General features: G+C 33.9%; 1 protein-coding gene across 6 annotated transcripts in view; it reads left to right on the top strand.

Annotated features, from left to right (window-relative positions):
- The window catches only part of BNC2 (basonuclin zinc finger protein 2), a 514,203-nt gene that overhangs the window by 242,312 nt on the left and 248,139 nt on the right, over window positions 1–23,752 (top strand). The gene's annotated exons all lie outside the window — the stretch shown is intronic.

Genomic DNA, 23,752 nt, shown 5'->3' with positions numbered 1-23,752 from the left:
GAGGAACTTAATTTCTTGAGGAGGAAATACAACTTATCTTCTTTCACAGAGTGATGGAAATGATCTACAGGTATAAGCAGGAACAAAGTTTTCAATTATTGGTCAAGGAGAAAACAGATATATATTTTAGCTATTAACTGTCCTTTGTGGGAAGCATAGATATTGAGGAGCAAATGTGAGAACATGGGTAAAGAGCTTTGCAAATATTGAAGTACTATAATGTTAGCTGATAGCGCTTATGTTGAATTGACAATTTGGCCACATATTTTTGTTTTTTGATGTCTCTTCTGCATGTGATGGAACTTCACAAGACTTGTCAAATTTGACGACCAATGTCTACTTCTGATAAACTATTTAAGGAATAATGTCCTTGGTTTTAAAAATATTCAAACTGGACACTATCTCTTTGAGATTATGAAAGTTGAAGCAGGAAATTATAGACCCTAGGAACAAAAGTATAATTTTTGTCAATACTAAGATCTGAACAGAGGAACTTTAGAAGAGATGGGGTGGTGCCAGAAGGTTGATAACTAAATAGCTAATTAAAAAGATGATTTTGTTGAAGAGATTTAGAAGAAAGGGGAAAATAAAAATAAGGAGTTGGATTATATAATTTGTCCTAATTTCAGATCTTCAGAGACTTAGAAAGCTTTCGTTTTTTGTTGTTCAGAAGGTTAAAAAAATTACTATTTTCGATGTGGTTTTGATATATAAGGAATAACTTACCATGAAATCAAAATCAGAGGCACCTTGGGAGAAAATATTCATATTTGACTTTAGAGTTTATGATTGATAACATAGTGAAAGCCAGGAATAGGTTGATCTGAATCCTAAACTTGGAGAGAATGGATTATGTATTTGAGACAGGAGGTAGGTGGGATTCCATGTTTCCATAAAATAAGACTATGTAATATAGTGAGAGTCTAACCAATAAATAGCTGACAATGCAAATATAAATTATTCTAGTGAAGAATGGAGGATAGTTAAAAATCATGAAAATGATATGACTGCAAAAGAAATTCATCAATGAACTCATCTAAAAAGAACTTAAATGGAGATAGGTTAGTATAGATAAAAACAAAAAAGTGGTCAAGAATAGAGTAAGACAAAGGTCCCAGATGATTTGGAATGAGGAAAAAACGGTCATATCATAGAAAAAAGGCCACGTTAAGGGTCAAGAGGAAATTCAAAGAGGGGAATAATACTCTTGACTAGTATGGAGGAATGATAACAGGGAATGGACAGATGGCAGAACTACTAGACTACTTTCTTTGCTTGTTTTTTTGTCCAAAGAAGGAGGGTTATCTTTAGTCAAAATGTAGGATCATCCATCATTGAGTTTATTATCTTTCTTGTAAGAGTTACTTCCTAGAGTACTGAACCAATTGGTAGAGGTCATTGTGAACTATAGTCAGTGATCTTTTGGGGGGAAAAAATCTTAGAAAATAAAAAAAAGTACCTTGGAACTACTGAAAGTCAAATGTCCTAATTTTTCAAAATAGGGGGTTGAGTCTAAAATCTATAGGCCAGGGAGCTTCGTATTGATTCTTGAAAAAACAATCTTGAATAGAATTTTTAAGCAGTACTTTGTGATATTTTGGGTCATGCTGTGAATGAGCAAGTATTAATTAATTGAGAACAGGCTCTCTCCTGGTTCTATATATTTTACTCATAACCCTCCAAAGCCTAGAGAATTTCCCCCAGTTTTGCCTGGTAATACCCTTCCTATTTACTATTTTCTATTTACTATTTACTATTTACACACACACACACACACACACACACACACACACACATATTGAATAAAGAGATGATAGAGGCAGTGTTTCAAGTGTGACTTGAATAGATAGCTTTTAAGACCCCCTTCTAATTTTGAGATTCTATGATTCTCTTCTAGTGTTTTGTTTTATATGTTGATTTTAATCCTGTGCTTGTTATATAAAGTCTTCTGAAATTTAGAGTTGTAAGAGTTGTTTGGGGACACTGAGAAATTAAAATCTTGTTCATGGTTATATAGATAGATTCATAGATTCATTTAGAGGAAGGACATAAGCCTAGGTCTTTTCGACTCTTTAAGATTAGAATTTGTCTCATTATACCATCACTTATACTCATATCTTTTTTATGTGCATATTATGAAGAGAGGGCCTAGATCTGTAATTTCTTTAATACAGGAAATTCCCAGTTGTGGAAATACTCTCTATTAGTGCGGTTTAGTACTTTCTCTGCAATTCTCTTGGGATGCTTAGAACACTTAATATTAAAATAAATAAATTAAATTGAACTCAACAAGTATTTAGTAAACTCCTTTTTGTGCAGATCTGGGTCAATGAAGAATATGCAAAAATTTTATAGATCCTTTCTTGTCCTTATTGAATTTATGATCTCAAAACAAATAACATAGCAGAAATGAAATCAATTCATGTTCTGTTCAGTTATTCAGTTGTGTCCACCTCTCCATGACCCCATGAACCAAACTGTCCATGAGGATTTTTGGCAAATGTTTTAGTGGTTTTGCCATTTTCCTTCTCCAATTTCATTTCTTTCTCAACTCACGACAAACAGACATGTATTATGCACCTCCAGTATGCAGGTTGAAAAGCAGCATGGCATAGAAATGTCCTTAATGATAGAAAGATCTTGGTTCAAATTCCATCCCTTATACATATCATTAGTCTCTGATCCTGGACAAGTCGGTTTTCCTCTGTGCTCTTCAGTGCTAAAATTCGCACAGTACTTACCTGTTTGTACTAGTAGAGGAAGTTTCCTCACCTAGACAATTCAGTATCCCTGAGATCCCAGGTTCTGACCATATGCAATATGATTATATGCAAAGAGAAGAGCCTAGATGAATGCATAGAAAATTTAAGTGAAAATAGATGCAATTTCTAATGATTGTTGACTTTCAAAGGGCTCTATCTCCAGAAGAGTGGTTAGAAGTTGCCATGACAAGATCATTCCAGGTTATATTTTATCCAGATAGCAAAACAAATGAGACTTCTGTTTACACATAACATTTAGAGTGAGAACATATATCAAATAATTTGGGTGTGTGTTGAAGTGTTTAGCTACAGAACGATCCAACAGAGTTTCCATAATGAAAGCTGACCTGTGATTTCTTGAAAGATGTTTTCACTTAATTGCCACAATTGCTTAGATGTTGTTTATTGTATTGTCAGTTCCAGTGCAGGGTCCAGATAATTGAAAAGTATTGGCTGATAACCTTTTTGTGAGTAAATTTTAAACTGTGACTTCTGTCTCTTAATGAACCATATTAAATATCTCTCTAATACCACCTGCTTTTTATTGAAGGCTACCTTTTGCAGAGCAAAACAGAATGCAGAGTATAACTATATATAACTATATATATATATATATATATATATATATATATATATATATATATTTATAAAGAGGGAACATTTGCATCCATGTTGACAAAGGTCAAGAAAATGCCCAAATTACTAGATGTGAAGAAGACAGAGAATAGGAAATAAGAGGGAATTACATATAGATAGAAAAGCTCTTGGGCACAATATATCCCATGGGGGGAAAACCCCTAAAATTCTCTAGAGAAATAATGTGTTTGAGGGAGAAAATAATTTACTAGTATCAATTTAAAAAGAATTTTTACAAATGGTATGACCTAGCCTATTCAGAATGAATTAATTATTTAATTAAATGGTTTCCTTTTGGCATAACATATGCGAAATAGTAAATATCCAATAAAACACAGCCAAGACAAGTAAAATTAATTAAAAATTAACTCTATAAACTCAAAGAATTACTTTTCTACACAGTGTTTATAAAGATAGTCCCACTAGTGCCCTTTAGTACTTAAAGTTAATTATTTAAGCATCACTAAGGAACTAATCACATCGAACCATGAATACCTTTAAATTTGAAATGACAATTTCTAAGGCATAGTTAGATGCAACTATTTATTCTAGCTTTTCAGTTTTTAGTAGCATTCTACCATTCTTATTTTTCTTTTTTCAAAAGTTTTAATTATACTTTTAAATTTTTGATACTTCTTGGAATATTTAGATCTATTTAAAGTTGGCAATATATAGACATTTATTAAATGATCTGGGTATCTTTTTTAAAAAATTTATTTATTTATTCTTGAATTTTACAATTTTTCCTCTAAGTTTGCTTCCCTCCTCCCCCCAAACCTTCACAGAAGGAAATCTGTTAGTGTTTACATTGTTTCCATGGTATACATTGATCTAATTTGAATGTGTTGAGAGAGAAATCATATCCTTAAGGAAAAAAGCATACAATATAAGAGACAGCAAAATTACAAAATAGAACAGTTTTTTTTTAAATTAAAGGTAACAGTCTTTGGTCTTTGTTCAAACTCCATAGTTCTTTCTCTGGATATGGATGGTATTCTTCATTGCAAATACCCCAGAATTGTCCCAGAGTGTTGCATTGATGGTATGAGCAAGTCCTATAAGATTGATCATCAACCCTATTTGCTGTCATGGTGTTCAATGTTCTTCTGCTTCTGCTTATCTCACCCAGCATCAGTTCATGCAGATCCTTCCAGTCTTTGAATTCCCATCCCTTCTGGTTTCTAATACCACAATTTGTTCAGCCATTCTCCAATTGATGGACAGTCATTCAATTTCCACTTCTTTGCTACCACAAACAGGGCTGCTATGAATATTTTGGTACAAGTGTTGTTTTTACTCCTTTTCATGATTTCTTCAGGGTATAGACCCAGTAGTGGTATTACTGGATCAAAGGGTATGCACATTTTTATTGCCCTTTAGGAGCAATTCCACATTGCTCTCCAGAAAAGTTGGATGAGTTCACAGCTCCACCAACAATGCATTAGTGTCTGAGATTTTCTGCATTCCTTCTAACATTGATCATTGTATTTTTAAAATTTATTTATTCTTATTTTTGTACAAATGATATTTTATTATACATTACTAAAATATTCTTGTTTAAGAGTAAGCATAATACCCCCCCCCCAAAATATATAGACCTGCACGAGTGATAAAGAAAAGGAATCATTGTCTTTTCTGGTCATATTGGCCAGTCTGAGAGGTATGAGGTGATATTGGCTATCTTTTTGGAGTCTCACATCTAGGCTTTGAGGAACACACTGTTATTTTCCTCATTCTACAATTGAGGAAACTGAGACAGCCAGAAGTAAAGGGATTTGCCTATTACCAGAGAGCTAGTGAATGTATAAGGTTGATTTGAAACCAGGTGTTCCTTCATCCAGGCTCAGTTCTCTATATTCACTTTGCCACTCTTTTGTCTCTGACTTCCTTACCACTTCTACCATTCTTACAACCAAAGGATGATTTTCTCTAAATCTGTAAATCTCCCTGGAAGGATGCTATGAAGGTCTTCATAAGAAGTTAGAAGAGGACATATTAAAATCTACAAGTTAGGTCAAAAAAATGGGATGTCCTCTATTGGTCTTCAAAACTTCCTATGTACTCTGATTTTCCCCTCAAATTTTCTTTTTCTTTTGTTCTCAGAATCCTTACATTTTGGATCCCTAAATAAGAATATAAAATTTCCTCTTTTGTATCTACTTCTCAGCACTGTGCAGTAGAAGATGCATTTGATTTGGTGTCAGAAGACCTGAATCCACTGACTCTCTTGCAGACCTTTGGCTACTTTCACTCCACTTCTTGGCCTCAAATTTTCCTTTCTTTAAAATGGAATTGTACCAGATAATCTCTAAAGGACTTCCTAGCTTTAAATTCTAAAATTTTAGCTTGCTGTGTCCAAGAAACAAACAAGCCAACAAATAAAAAACCTTTTTAAATGCTTGTTTTTAGAAAGAATAACTTGTTTTGTGCCAAATAGAAATTTGGATATCTTCAAACTAGTTCTTTTAATTGAATTAAAACTTCATTCTAGAATTTCTTTTCCAATTAGGTGATGCTTAGTGAAATTAACCCTATAAATCTATGTAGAAATTATTATAATCTGGTATATAATTTCTTTTGTTTCAACTCATAAAACCTTGTATTTTTGAATAGTTATTACTTGTATTCAAAATACAAAATATAGTAGTTAGAGCATGATTAATTGATTTCTCCTTCTTTGAATGTTCCCTTTCATCATTTCTCATAGCACACTTATATTCCATCACAATCACATACCATGACATATTCAGCTATTCCACAATTTATGGTCATCTCTTTCCTTTTTAGTTCTTTTCTCCCATAAAAAGAGCTGTTTTGAATATTTTTTGTATGTCTCTGTCTTCCTGTCTGTCTACCTATCATCTATCTGTCTAGATATAGATATAGATACATCTATATATACACATCTTTTTCCTTGATCTCTTTAGGATATGGCATCCTAGTAGTGGTGTTGCTGGCTCAAATAGATCAATACTTTGTATGGATCTCGTATGATGTATTACTTTATTCTTTAAACAATTATCTGCCTAAGTGCTGTATTCCATTGAATAGAATATAACTTCGTAAGGCAAAGGTTGTTTTGTTTTGTCATTATATACCCACCTCCTAACACAGTGTTGGGCCCATAGGAAGCACTTGTAGCATGTGAAAACAGAAATAAGATTTGATAGGTGATCAGGGGATATGAGTACCAATCCTGATTCTACCAACTAGCTGGATGACCCGTCTGTTAGGATAATCACTGTCCTTTCTTTGAGTCTCATTTTTCTTACTTGAAAAATGAAGGTGTTGGTACTTGAAGATCTTGAAGAAACTTTCTACCTCAAGTATACTAATTTTAATAACATTGAAATATTATGGGGGAAAGTTAGGAAATTATCATTATCAATCAATATAGGTCTGCTTTTATCATCACTTTTATTTTAGAATTTTATTCCTTTAATATATTCTAAAATGTGTCTTGGAATTAGAGGAATTAATTCAGTACTCTATGTCTGTATGAGCTGAAAACTGCTAATTTCTTATATTCTTCAAATTACAAATATGGAAATCTCAATGAAGGAATGAGCTCAAATTGATTTTGAACAAAGCAAATCATTTTGTGAGGTCTGAATGAGAGGATGTTTTAATTGACCTGGAAGATTGTGGAAGTCTTCATAGAGGAGTTGGCATTTAAGTTGGGCTATAAAGGACAGCTAAAAATTCAAGATGGAAGACTAGTACAGCCCAGATGTAGTACTGTCTTAGAAGAATAATGTAGGGAAGCCAGGTAAGTAAGCACAATGAGAGAGAGAGAGAGAGAGAGAGAGAGAGAATATACACACATATACATATTTATGGGGGGGGGGAGTTGCAGAGAAATCTATTTTGTCTCAAGGTTAGGATTTCCTTAGGGGAGATAAACCAGATAAAGCTGAAAAAAGTATGGTGGTATCAGATATGGGAGGATTTTGAATGCTAAACATAAGAAGTTGAAATTTGTTAGGAAATAAAAAATTTGTTTTGTACAGAAATACTATATAGCTAGAGCTAGCCATAGGAAAGATTAAATACCTTCATCTAGTTCTTTGGATTAAAACATTCATTCAAACTCATAGATATTTTCTGATTTATAAAGGGAATATTTGGTGGTAAAATATTAGAGAGAAATTTCCATTGCTTATTTATTTGAATCCTGAAATTATGAGATGAACAAATCTTCTTGGTTACATGCATTTTTATATGAAATTCTTCATAGTTGCATATTATATTCTAATTTCTCATCAAAGTACAAAATATATACAACATTTAATATAACAAATTGCTATAGCACCTTAAGGTTATAAAGCATTTTTCTTACAGCAAGGGTGCGCAGTTGGAATTAATTTCAATAAGCAGTTTTACATGATTGGTACATGCAAAGCATTATGTTTGGCACAAGGAATGCAAAGACAAACCTGAAAACAATTGTTAGTTCAGGGGGATTATTCTTTATAGAATGCATATCACTTTGTATTTACTTTGAATATATTTTTTTAATTTCAAAGGGTAGAGGAGGTAGTAACAACTGGAGGACAGCAACAGAAAAGTCTCCGCTGGGGTCATTTTATCATAGGTTTATATCTGGAAGGATCATTAGAGACAATCTATTCCAAACCCTTTGTTTTACAGATGAGGAAATTAGGTACCTTGGATTTAAATGACTTGCCCGGGGCCAACCAAGTTGCCAATAATAAGAGGCTGAAATTGAAACCTTGTGCTTTTAACTCCAAATTTGCTGTGTATACTACTGTATCATTCTGTCACCTGAACTACCAGTTCAAGTGGCACCTATGATACCATTTGAAGGGAATAGAGATTCCAGAATGAGGAGATAATTTGGAACAGCATTATAAATATTAGGAACACCTTGTTCAAAAACACAGGCAGAACATAATGTCAGATAGGTTAGTATGGTGTAATGTGTGTCTATATGTATGTGTGTGTCTGCATGCATGTGTGCACAAGCACATAATATTAAAGAAATCTCCATGTGTATTGAATAGATTTTAAAGAGTCTTAAATTCTAATAGGAGTTAGTATTTTAATGGAGAAGAAGAAGGGGAAACATGGAAACATTTTGAAGAGATGAGTGACATAGTCAGACCATGCTATAGGAATATCAGTTTCACAGTTATATGGAAAATTGAATGGAGAAGGGAGAGATTTAATGGATGGAGAGAGTGAACTTATAAGAATAACAATTAAATAATACAATTGAAGAAACTGATATTCAGAGATGTTGTCTCTTGTTAATGGTCCCCCAAGTAGTGTCAGTTCAGATTGCCTTTTGAGATTTTAACTAATTTGCTTTCACCTTTCATGTATTGAAATTATAGTCAGCTTTCCTGAGGTAGCTCTGCTTACAGGTGTTTTGAATAATTGGTGCTTTGAGGAGGATTCTTAGTGTAGTTTTCTACACATCCAAACCTTAGACCCTGTTTTGTTACTTGTCTTTGAAACATCAACTTGGTTAAGTATTTGAATTAAATAATTTCAAACTTGTTTTATTCATTAAAGAGCTACAGTTTTTATACCTCTGGTAATATTTAATTCTCTATATGAATTCTAACATGTAATTTTTCTTCTCATGTGTATTTCCAAAAGACATTTGAAACATTTCCTGAAATGTACTTTATTCATTCATTTTGTATCTAGGGAATCCATTATAACAAATTGTTTCATATCATAGAATCCCATCTCATTTTTAAATATGTACCAGTAAATTGAGATGATCACTGCTTCTTGATTACTTCAATAGATGACTTCAAAGTAATTTTAAAAGTACCTTTCCTTTACCATTATGGAAAAAAGGTTTCTTTGATAATTTCTCTTTTTTTTCCCTGCCCTATTTCATGAGTTGTTGACTCTTCAACAGTTCCTTCTTGTTATAGTATGATTACAGAATTCTATAGATGACCCTTCCTTGATATGAGGGCTTCCTGAATTTTTAAACATTAATTTTAAAACAAAGGATCCTTAAGCTTATCTTGCTCTAAACCTCAGAACTTGACAATGGACAGCACCCAGTGTGGCTCCTGCTTGAGAGCCTGATAACCGTTCTAAATCTTCCATGGGTTTTGAACAACCGTTTGAGAATGCACGTGGTCACTAGTTTTTCCATGAATCCTACAGGCGTGTGACTCTGATAACAAGGCTTCCTTTTGATTCTCGATATTTGGATCCATGCTGGTGGTTTCTTAACTTCCTTGTGATTCTAGGATAAAAGAAGAAAGCTATACTCACCCCAGAAATTAGGGTTAGTTATTTGACAAGCAGTCACAATTTTTTATCTCTTGACTTCCAATCCCTTGGCAGAAAACTGCCCCAAAAACCTGAATGTAAACTAGTACATGGATAACATAGATTATCACTATTACAAGTATATATTAATCCATGCATTTTAATTTTAAAGACTATTTTAGAACAAGTGATATAGGATATAACCATTAAGAGTAGATTGCTACGGGGCGGCTAGGTGGTGCAGTGGATAGAGCACTGGCCTTGGAGTCAGGAGTACCTGGGTTCAAATCCCGCTTCAGACACTTAATAATAATTACCTAGCTGTGTGGCCTTAGGCAAGCCACTTAACCCCATTTACCTTGCAAAACCTAAAAAAATAAAAATAAAAAAAAGTAGATTTGCTACATTGGTATCTTGCAGTCCTATTGTCCTTGGTATCTATAGATTTATTATACTGGTTACCTTTCACATGGTTTAGGTTATTTCCACTGTAATCCACTGGAATTGTGGTCCGAGATGGACTTAACATCAGTTTCACTCCATTATAAATAATGCTAATTATATTTTATTATATTGTGATCACAAATTAAGAAATAACTAGGGGGGGGTGGCTAGGTGGTGCAGTGGTTAGAGCACCAGTCCTGGATTCAGGAGTACCTGAGTTCAAATCCGGCCTCAGACACTTTCTAATTACGTAGCTGTGTGGCCTTGGGCAAGCCACTTAACCCCATTGCCTTAAAAAGAAAAACTAAAAAGAAATAACTAGAGGCCATCATCTAATGAAATGTATTCTTGGTTTTTCATGTGTAATTTAACCCCTCCCCATTTTTTATTCTTTTACAGATATAAGGCCTAAGGTTCAACAGGGTTGTGACATGTGGAACACCATACAACTATTTACCTTGAAAACTAGGTCTGATGACTTGGAATCTAGTATTTTTTATCCTTATACCACTTCCTAGTTTCTAGGGAGTATAATGCATATTGACAAATAAGCATTATTCATTCTGCAATGGAAGTGGTGGGGGAGATGAATAGAAAAAGCTTATCTAAACTGAGATGATTTTGAGACAATTGCAATTTGACAAACTAACTTCCTGTACCAAGTTAGTGGGTCAGGTTTTCCTGAGCTCCTGCCAACATCATAAATGGAAAGAATTAAAACAGAGAAAGAGCCAAAAAGGAGTTCAATACCCAAACGTGATGAGAAGGCACTGACCCTGGATATCTGATATTTAGATGGTCTGTTTAGAGTTGTTTAATAAGGAGTTTGTATGGCAAAATGTAGTACTTTTCTTAAGATGGTTCAAGTTGTTTATCAGCATAGAAGAGGAAAAGGGTTGGGCACATATTTGTAAGGCTCATGATCTTTCCCAGAATTTGGAAGAATAAGGGACTTGCTAAGAATTTGACATTGGATATGTTCCCTTAATTGTGGCTTTGGCCATTTGGAAGTGAGGGAAAAGTGCTAAGGCATCAGAAGGTGATACTCTGAACAATGTGGAAGATACTCAGTCAGAGTAAAAGCACGCATTTTGCCAAGCAAGAACCTGGAGTTAAAATCTAAATGTCATGACTTTTAGGCAGCATGGTAGGGTGGAAAGTACACTAGATCAGAAGTCAGACTTATGTATTCTTGTGTAGGTAATTTCATGCCTTAGGAAATCAGTTTTGTCATCTACAAAATGATGGATTGTACCAAGGTGATCTCTCAGCCTCTTATTTCTGCTTAATCAGGGATCCTTTTGCTTCATAGATAACAAAAAAGATAATAGATAATAAAAGCTGTAGAGCTGGAGGTAGAGATTTGGACAATTATAATTTGGAAGACACTCGCCCAAGGAATAATACCATGACTGCTAAAGTTTCTTGATGATCTTAGGGGCACATTGACTTTTCTAAAAATAGCAACCAACAAATACTCTTTTGCTTTTAAGTTATAAAGTTTGAATAGAACAATTATTTAGCAAGATAATAATTGGTTTTATTTAATTGAATTTCTATAAGAGAATCACATATTATTGCAAAAATAAAACAAATCTAAAGTAATATAACATATCTCAAACATATTCGCAGAAATCTAAATTGAAGGAAGGGTCTTGGAATTTCACCCCACCTTCAACCCCACTGCTTGAAAATATTCTTTTCTACACCATTACATGGTCTGAATTTATATTCTTCATGGATCAACTAATAGGGTTTATCTCAGTACTAGTAAAGCATATCTTATCAGAAATCACAAATAAACTTTCCCTATTGTCCAATATAAAGGCAATTTTGAAAACTTTGCTTATGTATCTTTTGATCTATGTTGCATTTTCAGATTTATACTCCCATACCATTCTGATTTTAAGCTATTGCTAGAAAAAGAGTTATGATAATAATGCTTTCTGGATTATTGCAGACTAGAAGAAAAGAAGGCAAAAAGTGCTTTATATCACAGGAAAACACATTTTTATAATGACTTGCACTCATGTTTTTAATTTTTCTTAGTTTGTCATCTCGATAATCATATAAACTGTTAGCAAAATATAACTTAGAAAACCAAACCACAGTTTTTTTTCCCTTTTACATGTGTATGTATAATACTCATTTTAAATAAATGGTGTTTTCCCCCTAAAATGAATGTGAATGTTCAGTGATGTGATTCTTTTCATCTTTGACTAGATGTATTTCAAGTCAGAGAATAATGCTTTTCTTTAATTATCTATGTATGTTAGATTTTTATCTAATCTGGGACCTATTTAAGGGGTTGATTTTCTTGAGTTGTGAATTCAAGTTAAAGCATTGGCGAATGTGAATGATTCAGACTGTGGAGTAACTTTTTATGAAGTTCTTTAAAAATCATACTAGATTTTCTTTTGTGATCACTTAAGACAGTCTCAGGAAAAGGGAATAGATCAGATGAGCTCTTGGGATCCCTTCTACCTGGAGGATTACATAATTAAGAATTACTTCTAACTTCTTGCTCCTGGCAGATGACTTGCCTTTTCCTTTCTTCTGCTTACTCTGTAATTCAGCTTTCTATAGCTAGGAAATTGGAGGAATATAGCATGGCACTTTTTTCTTCAGAGTTCTTGGGGTTTTCTGTATAACACTACAATTTTTGGACTTTCCAGAATAAAACTACAATAAAGTTATTCCCTTCATAGTTTTCCTATTCTTATTTTATGATAATATATCTTGCAATATAGGGGGACTCTACCACCCAGTGAACAATGAACAAATATGATAGACATCCAGGTGAATTTCCTACATAGTTCAGGTTGGAGAATGTTTAGTATTTCAGTAACTTATTCATTCTCCATGAACTCAGATTTTCTTTTCAGTTTTTTGTAGCATAAAACATAAAATGGCTAGTTTCCTGGTCTCATGGCCTAGTCTGTCTGCAAAGGTGTGTGTGAGTTAGACCCCTTTTAATCATTCGTATAATGATTGGTGGCTCCCTGTTGTTAAACCACATTTATTGATCCATCATCGTTGAAGTCCATGGCTGAAGGAACTGGTACTGTCAGGCATTGATTGACTAGGAAGGAAGCGTAGAGCTATTCTAACTCACTTTTATTTTCATCAGCAACAGTTACAGTAGAGAGTTGTGCAAGACCTCTGTGATGAAGCATCACTTATCCTGTATTAAGAGGTGTCTGATTTGACTGAAATTGCTGGGATAACTCAAACTGCTGCATTTAAAATATTTAGAACAGAAGAAACTGTCCAAAACCTTCTTATCCAACTTGGCTAATGGTTTAGGCACTGGAAAATAAATTTAGAGGAGGGGAAAAGAACAGACTGAATGTGAAATGCTTCCAAAGCAAATAAAGCCCCATGATATATGTTAACATTTTATTGAGGAGATGTTTCTGCACAAATTACACTGGCAGACAAAACAAGTATGTTTTTGTGCAAGTTAGGTTGGTTCATGACTGTACAAATAATTATATCCAAGTCATAATTAATAGCTGTCTGTTGGTACTATTTCTACATTTATGGCAAACTCAGGCTTTCTGTAATCTCTACACCAGTAACATAGATAAGGGCCCAAGTGAAATTTGATAAAGATCCTAATTGAAAGTGTCATTTCATCTACAACAGCACATACATTTTGTTATTTGAGATGGGCAATATTTGTTATTGTGGATCCTTTCAACTCCATGCCTATTTTTGCATATTTTTACATGCATTTTTGTACTCGTTAGCCAAAGGAAAGCTAAGATACATTAAAATTGAAACTCCAAAAGACGATAGACAAAAACTCCAATTTCTAGTGACAGTTTTACCTCTGCCTCAGAGTATCTTTGCTAGCACTCTCTGAATGTTTTATTTTTGTTATAATTACAGTATCTTGCCTGCACTTTGTCCCTCTGATCCTTTGTTAAAACCCAGATCACTGTGTGCAGACTGTGCTTGTAGGTGAGATTTATTGAGTGACAAGTAGCTGTAGGGGTAGTACGCAGGCCTCTGTACCTGAGTAAAGTATTAGACACATCACAAAGCTTGGGGGGGGGATAGGAAGGGGAGGGGGAAGGGGTGGGGGTGGGGAAAAGGAGAAAAAGGAAGAACAGGAACATAGCAGCTCCTGGATACAGATCAGACAAGAGGTTCTGCCACAAATCACCTAGAAACATGTCAGACGCTGCATGTTTGTTGTTTTACACTGAGGGCACAGCCGTAGTCCAAAAGTATTGATTCTTTTCTTTGTACAGAGACAGAAACTGTCAGCTCTAGCAGGCTGACCTTGGTATGGCTCAGACAACTATTCCCCACCCTGCCTACCAGATGAACCCCACAGGAAAAGTCCAGGCTAGATATGCCAATGTCCGTTTCACATAAACAGAGAGAAACCGATGCCTGCCGAAGCAGCCCCTTCTATTTCCAAAACATTTTCCCCTTCCTGGCCCTCCAGAGGTCTAGAGTAGCAGTTCTGCACTGTGCTCCATGTGACAGAGATTTGGAGGTTTCTGTGTTTCTCCCTCTCTCTGTCTCTGTCTTTCTCTCCTTAAAATGTTAAAAAAGAAGCCCTCGAATTTTATTTCATTACATGCAAACTTGAAGGGTTGGGGATGATTGTGGGGAGAATAGATGCATAAGCAAAAATGTAACCTATCAGAAGAAATACTTATCTGAGAACACTTGCCATTTCATAATATGGTGATTAAGATTCCTCTTCTTTTCTCTTTTGTCTTGGTGTTCTGGTGAAAGGGGGAAAAACGTTGACTTACAACATTGAATAGATTTTTAAAAACAATTTTAACACTAATAGAATTATTTCAATGGCTATATCCTAGTTAAATTTAACATCGATTTCTTTGTGCATATGAAAACTGTTTCTAGGGTCAGTATGGATAGTTTTAAATTGTTTTGTTGGATTTTACAACAATTTTTAATTTATTTTTAATTTAAAATAATTTTTATGTGTTCAGGTTGGTCCATGTGATTTTGCCTATTTTCTTTTGTCTTTTGTCAGTTCTGAATGTAGCAGACTTTGAAACAAACCAGAAATAGAGGACAACAGTAAGCTCTCAAATGTTAGGTGAAGCTAATCCTGTTGGGTGTGAGTGAGTCAGGAATGTTTTGCTCTAGTAAAATGAAACATATTGTAGTTCACTCCTTGCTGAAGTATTGTATTTTTTTTTGACTAACAATAACAAGAAGGATGTCTTGCTCTTTTACTTTTGGAATGCTGTCACATGAGCTTTGTGCACCAGATAGTTCTGCAAAGACCTTTTTTGCCTTTCCAAAAATCATACCATGGCACAAAGTAATGGAAAAGAAAATTGGTGATGTTATTTATTGATAGAATATAAAAGAGTTCTCTCTTTTTTTAAAAATAAGTGTTTCTGTTGTCCATTTCTCTATCCCCACTGCCCCACTTTTTAAAAAAAGAGGCCTGTTTTCTTATTGTATGTTTAGCTCTTCTTAATGGACCTTCCAAAATGAAAATTTGATTTTTGTTAAAGATTTTTTTAAGATAAGAAAAAAAAACCTTAGGAAAATGCAAGGTATCTTTATCTACTGATTGATATATATATATATATATATATACATTATATATATATATATACATATAATTACTATTTATATATATAATTACTATTTATATATATCTACTAATAATACATATATATATACACATACATATGTGTGCGTGTGTGTGTGTGTGTGTGTGTGTGTATGCTTTCAATTCTAAAAAAAATACTATAATGTCCATCTATATTTCCCCTCATTTATGATGTTTAATTTGTAAGGGCATGAGTAGCTGATAGCAAAATTCCAATGGATCAAGTTCATTTCTGTCAAGTAGCCATTTTTTTTTTTAAATAAGATGGGATATCACCTTGTGCTTATGTTTCTAACTCAGCAGGAAAATTTTTCAAATTTTTCAACATAAGTGGTAGTCTGTTAAATGAAGAAGGGCCAAATAAAACATTACTATCTTTTAAGCTGATTCTGGATGTCTTCTACTCCCTTCTTTTGTCTGTTACCTCCCCACTAATATCCCTACCCCCAAACAAACTTCGATTTTCAGACAAGACTAACTAAATACTTTCTTAAAAAATCAAACCATTTAGAAGATATGATAGAGAGCTCAAAAAAAAATCCTGATCAGGAAAATTAAAGAGGAAATACATAAAGAATGTTTGGAATTTATTTTTTTAACTCTATACTTTTCTTTAAAAGTCTACGTTAATCTTCTCTCTTTTCCCTGTATATGTTATATGCTTTTGATTTATTACAGAAATTACATTGCGTTTGAAAGTGTCAGTTGAGTTATCCTTTGCCTTGTTAGTATCGTGTTTGATTTCTTGGACAGAGACATAAATCACTATCTAATATGCAGGTCTTTTGAAAACGCACCCAAGGTTTATTGCCAGTAACAGACTAGTGGCCTTATGTGGACTTTCCATGAATAAAACAGATTGATGAGCCATTTTATAGCATCGCAAGCTGTATTATAAATACATCACCCTTTTTCAGTAATTTAACGTGAAGAACAACCTAATGAGCTCCCAGCCATGATCGGCCCAGAGAGCTGGGGATTCTGTTGAGCTGAGATAGGACAAGTGACTGGTGGAGGATATGAAATTCAAACCTTGTAATGTTTTCCCCAGTTCAGTGACAAAAATCTTTGTAACATGAATCATTTGAAACAACAGTAAAGTGCAGGCAGCATTTAGAATCTGTCAGAGTAATAAAGTGAAATGTAAATAAATTGGCTCAGATTTTACTTCTAACTAGTGATCTTGCAGGGTATTTTATTCTCTTAATCAACTCCTCTCCAACCTCCACCCCCCACCAATCCCTACCAACACCCCACTCCCAACACCCTACACCCCTTTTCCTGCTCTTCCTTGAATTTGATGTTTACAGAGACAAATTGTTATTGAAAATATGCTTGGATTTGTCATTTTCTTTACTTGACTGTGAATCAACTAGCTAATATGTATCTAATACCTTGAGGTTCTCTGCAAAATGTTACTTTCTTAGGATCACTGTTTCTATCATAGTCTTTGCTTTTTCAGGGCTTTAAGCACTTTACTTTTAGCATCTAATTAATCCTTGTTGTCTTTTGTGAATTGGGAAGAATGAGCATGGGACTGAGGATGAATAGCTATTTCTTTTTCTTTGTAAACTTTAAAAAATTTATTTAAGGTAGAGGAGTTAAGTGAGTTGCCCAAGGTCACACAGCTAGGTAATTTATTAAGTGTCTGAGGTCGGATTTGAACTCAGGTTCTCCTATTCTATTCACTGTGCAACCTAGCTGCCCCTAAATAGCTATTTCTTCATTTTTCGAAAGAAGAAACTGAGGTAGAAAGATGATTCTCCCCATCATTGTCCTTCAAAAGCAAATGAGATGAAAAAAGAAATAAAGTTTGCTAAGTTAAAAGATCTTTAAAAATGAAGAAATACCTAGATAAATTCATGTGTGTATATATATATATATATATATATATATATATATATATTATAGATCTGAACCCTCAAAACAATCTTAATTTTTCCTCCTATGAAGACCCATAACATTGCAATTATATAGTGTATTCTGAACACTTGATGCTTCAAAAGACACATTTTCCTTGCTTTATAGATCCTCTTTAAAGCATTTTGAACCTGGATACTTTAGATGACTTCCCTCTTTTCAGAATGAAGTTAATTATAGTATACATTCTGCATAATACTGTTGTTTCTGAATTTCTGATTGAAGTAGTTCTAGACATTTTTGGAAACCAGGCTACAGTCTGAAATAGCTACAGTTACTGCTATAAATAACCAAGCAATTAGTGCTTTGTAAAGAATTCAAATTTGCTTTTTAAAAATAATAGTTTTCTATTATAATGGCAACCAGGCAATTTGGCAAACCTGAATATTTACTCCAGACATGAAATGTCTTGAGTGTACAGGGGAAATGTGAAAAACTGAAAAGGTTTTAATTAGTCTTTACAGAATTGGTAAGAATGGAATATTTTACAAGTAAGCTGTAAATACATCAGTGATAGCCCTAACCTGTGGGGGCTCAATTCTGGCAACGTTCACACATTATGCATCTCAGATTTTTGTGCAATTTAAATGGAATGACCCCGTTTATACCCTCTGTTCCTTATTAAAAATGGTTGACAAGTCAAATCCCATTTTAAAATAAATCCACAGACAATCAATTTTGTTTTGTGTTTTAAAGAGCTTCTTTGTCTTGTGAATGGCAATATGCATTTTGCATTCTATTTTCCATTCATAGTACTTGTAAAAATAGAAAGTACTATCAGCATTACCTCCTCTTCCTTTTTCCTCTTGACTCCTCTGTTAACTTTCCTCTTATTCAAACCACTTGCTTTGTTGGAATTGCAGCCTAAGGCTACAATTCTAGGACTTCAGATTTTTTAAACTTTAAAGTTTTCTTAAAAAATGTGGGGGAAAAATCTGTTCAATGACACTCTGGATGCCTCAGTTTTCCAATTTCTTCTGTCACCATGCATAACCTGCTATGAAGTGTTATTCTGAATAAGATTATTGAATAGATTTCCCCATATCACTAAATGATCATTTAGATGATGTTTTATGGAATTTCTTGACTGTTGACAACTCTTTTAATGGACTTGGACATTTTTATTGTAAGCCGGACCCAGGTTAGTGTACCCATCAATTGTAGTGTCATGCCATTGTGTCGGAAGCTAATAGAAGTTATGGCATAGCTCTGTCCAGCAAAACCAGCAACACAAAACATGTCCCCACTAATATCATTCCTCAAAAGAATCAAATGTAGGATCATAGATTTAGAAGTGGAATGACTTTTGAGATCATCTAGTCCAAATATCTAATTTTCCAAATGATGAAAGTGAGACAAAGAGAGAGATGAAATTATTTTTATGGAATCTCATAGCTGGTAGGCAAGACCAAGGATTTGAATGCAAGTCTTCTCACTCCAAATTCAGCCTTCTTGCTATTATTCTATATGTAGAATCACAGAAATTTTAGATCACTAAGGAACTTATAATTCCCTTTGCTCAATCCTTTATAGTATAGATAAAGAAATTGTCCAGGAAGTTTTGACTTTCTTAAGGTTATACAACATAGATCCATTTAATTATACCTCACATAATGATTGAATTCCTATGAATCATTGGAATCTTGTACTTTGAGTGCTAAAAATCCTGAATTAAATTCTTTAAGCTGCATCCATACCATTGGTCCACATAGGCCACTAATTTGACTACCAACATTAATCGTACTTTTCTAAGGAGGAAACTATGATATTGTGACTTTGAAAAAAGTATATAGACAATCAAATAAATGCAAATTGTTTCTAGATTTCATAGGACCATGGATAAAGAGTTTGAAGGTATCTGAGAAGTCATCTAAAAAGTCCATCATCTTCAAGTTTAGGGAGCTGAATTCCAGAGTTTATTCAAATGTTAGTGATAGTGCCAGGATTCTAATCCAAGCCTTCTGACTACCAATTTATTGTTCTTTTTGATATACCATACATTACCTTTCATAAGGGTTCAATAGTATGCATTTCTCTAATGACCCCTCTAATCTTGAGACTCTGAGATAACCCCGTGGATCCCAAATCCTTCCTGAAGAAGAGTTGTTCACTAGAATCTGCCATAGATAAAATCGTTTTCCATATATAATAAAGAGACTGAAAGATGGTAGGTTGGCTAGTACGGTGGTGATGGTAGCTTACCAGGAATTCTAAGAAAATAATAGCGTATTTCCTTGCTTTCTTTCATATCATGATATGTGAACTCCAATTGGATTTTTAGTCCTCAGAAGCTCTTCTTAAGAGTAACTAAGTACTGGAGAAGTATAGATATCTCCTACATAAATTCAGAGGCTCAGATACTAATGGCTAATAGCAGTGGAGGTTTCAGTAATATGCAACAAACTGAGTATAATCAGATGACATGCCTTCTATATGGATAGTTGTGGGTGAACTTTGTATATACTTTTCATCTTTCATGGAGGAAGCTGCTTTTTTAGCACACAGAGAAGACACATCTCTTGGATTATCTGGATCATATATGATTTTATCAATTTATTATCTGCCTTTGCTTGAATTATCATCTTAGAGAGCATCATTGTGTTGGAAAACTGAACAGAACAATTAGGAATAGAATTCATTACTTAAACAAATTGTTTTAATAATGTGCTTTGCAAGATTACCTAATGTAGAATTGGTGATAAAGAGTAGAAGTTACTTGTCAGATTATTTGCCTTAACTAAAATGACATTCTATGTATTTTACAAATAAAAAAACCCCCATAAATTTGATGGAACCTCATTAAGCACTCCTTTACTTGCCTTTTAAGCATAATTATGTTATTAAATATGCCAGAGTAAGCTCAATTCTCATTGCTTGGCATCCAGACCAATGACTGATGTTGAGTTTATGACATCCAAGCTCCCATCCAAAGTTTTCTAGGAAGCTGTCATTGTAGGCATTAGGAATCACATTTATAATCTACTTTCTAGCATGACATACATGCCTGGCCTGATAGGTATTAACTGTAACAAGATGTAGATTCATCATTACAAATATCTAATGTCATGGAAGAAAATAGACTACAACTTGTTGTCCTAATTTAACCCCTTTTTGTCCAAGTCATCCCATGGATCTTTGTTGCATTTGCCCATTATTCTTCTGATATCATTTTGAAGCTCTTGTTATATTTATTTCCCAATAAAATGCTACATTCACTTAACCGTATTGCCTTGTTATTTTGGCTTTAATGTCATATGAAGTTAAGTCACAGCCTCCTTGCATTTTAGGCAAGGTAGCTGTCAAAGTTTACCTTACTTACCATACACACATTTGACTTGACCCAGTTTATGCAATTTAGTTATTGTTTTGTCTGTGCATTTGTTCAATTTTAGATTATAAATACTGGACACAGACTTTATAAGTAATTTGTTGTTTATACCAGAACTTCTCTATTAAAATGCCTTTGGGAGCCATGCTCTGAAATCATTTTTAAAATGAAGCTCTTTTAGTATTCAGTGTGTCTGTATGTATATGTTGCCCATTATATATGAAGAAGTGTCTGAATATCTAAACAGTTGCCTGAGTTCTTCTAGAGTGGAGACAGATTTCAGTGGATCCATCCATAGTCACTTTTCTGTTCCATTGAACTTATGATCTTGGTTTTATTAACATAATGTTTTACTAACTGAACCGGCCAGCCTAAATTCCTTGGAATAGGAACAATTTTGAAAGCATCTTTAATGAAGTAATGGATGTCAAGAATATAGGTAGTAGGGGTCAAAAATATCTCTTAGATCTTAATTGTAAAATGTTGCTAATAATCAATTTATTCTCCTCTGTCAAATTCCAAGTTTATAAAACTACCATGTTAGTTATTCCTTGAAGAAGAAGACATGGTATCTTGTTAAAGTCACTGTCTTCTTTAGATTTACTTAGAATTTACATGTATAGGCAAAAATTATTGTATCAATGCACATCATTCTAATCCCCCCACCCCAAAAGTTGTATCTTTCTCATTCCCATCTCCACCAATTTTTAAAACCATTTTTTCTTCTGTAGTTATACATCTGACAAAAGTCTCATTCTGACACAAACCTCACCCTGAGGATGTTATTCTTCCTGTGTGCTCTCCCTTTCTTCCTACCTCCCCCCCCCAACCACATACCCCACACATTATATGTATAGATTTGGCAGCTGACAGTATGCCTGTCCTTGTTATGTAACCCACCACCTACCCATTTTTTTGGCAAAGGTGACCTGAAACAACAAGTTGCAACAAAAGCATTGACTTAATTGGAACATGTGCTGTGCTGAAGTCTTCAACAAAGAAGGACTGATAGACATCAGATAAACATAACCATATGTAGATGTTTGCCTGAGAAATATGAGCCCACAAGAGAACTGTAGTCAACAGCCAAGTTGCATTTAAGTAAAAACCATGGCCATCCTCCTCCTTCTTCCTTCTTCATTGTCTCATTGTATCCTCCCCCCCCAACCCCAATATATATATAATACTTTAAACCTACTCCTTTATGTCTACTCATGGGTGAGCACTATCTGCTAAATAAAGGAGGGGGAACATTAGACTTTGTTACTACCTAGAAATTGTATTCAACTATGAATACTTTATGATCATCTTCTCATTCCAGTCCTATTGTCTCCTGGGTAAAAAGTAAAATTTAGATAAGTATGTATGTGATTATTGGGAAGCAGAATTCATGTTCAGTTATAAAAAAGGACTCTGGACATAGTAGCTAGATTTTAAATGCTTTTAATTTTTAAACGCCATTCTTGGCTAATAGATATTATATCTTTGAAAAGTTCATTGTAAATTTTAGGATTTAGAATTGAATAGATATTAACAATCATTCAGTCCATTTCCCTGCTTTTACTGGAGAAAACTGAGCCCTGGGAGAAAAGAATTATTCATCCTAGCATTGTGCCTAATACATTATAAGCACTTAAGAAATGCTCATTATTGATTATTGAGTATTATCATCATCATCATCATTATTACATTTTAATTTCTAGACTGGTATCTTTTGCTGGTGTGGGGTCCAAAACAGATATTGGGACATTTGAATGTATAATTTTGATGGCACTGCTAAGGCATGGAACTTTTTAGAAGTGGGGAAAGTAATTATGGAACCACTCAAGACTAATGATATTTGCTAAATCTTGAATCAATAAATTCTTCAGTAATGGGCTTAGAAGCAACCATGTACTTTGAGAGTTTCCTTAACTAGCATTGGGTTCAGATATAATTTATGCCTCTATAAACTTGAATCTAGGAGGTTCCAAGTCTCTTTACCTTCAAGGTATCTTTTTTTTCCTTTAGTACTTTGAGGCATAATTTTCCCCAAGATCTCAGTATCCTGTTCTGTACAATGAAGGAAACTGGATAGTTGATTTCTGAAATAAATTCATCTTTAAATCTTAGACCTTGTGATGAACTTTGCAAAAATAAGATTCCCCACCACCCAAAAGGACTTATTCTGACTTTTGAACTCTAGATACAATATCTAGGATTTCGGGTTATTTAGGTTGAGCGATTTCTGTAGCTCAGGAGTTTCACAAGATGGACAGATACCATCTTAGAGACCTCTACTTACTATATACAGTATATAGTGCTAGGAAAATGAGTTATTTATGCACATGCATTTGTGACAGGCTGTCACTCTGAACAAAAAAAAAATTAGTAAAATGGATACAATGGAGTGATTAGTTTTATAAATACAAAATTTGGTTAATAAAATTTTCAAATAGTTACCTTAAAAAGTGTCAAAATGGGACAAAAATCCTATTATCCAGCCTTGGTTCTTTTCATCTAAGGGTCTCAGAGTACTCTATAAACATTATCTTGTTAATTTTCACAACAGCCAGGTGAGGTATGGAACTAGCAAGTACTATCTTGCCCATTTTGCAGATGAAGAATGTGAGACAAGGAAAATTCATTGACTTTCCCACGGTAACCTAAGAGTTCTGAATAAATTCTGTACCTTCTTTCTCTTCCCCTCATTCCCCCTAATAAACTCCTCCTCAATCAAATGCTCTATCTTATAATCCAAGACAAAATTATGGGGAAAATAGTAATGATTTTTTTCCACCTCTGAAT

Source organism: Macrotis lagotis, chromosome 8, assembly GCF_037893015.1.
Source record: "Macrotis lagotis isolate mMagLag1 chromosome 8, bilby.v1.9.chrom.fasta, whole genome shotgun sequence".
Taxonomy (NCBI): domain Eukaryota; kingdom Metazoa; phylum Chordata; class Mammalia; order Peramelemorphia; family Peramelidae; genus Macrotis; species Macrotis lagotis.
The sequence above is the reverse complement of the archived record's forward strand: the minus strand, read 5'-3'. Positions and strand labels throughout refer to the sequence as shown.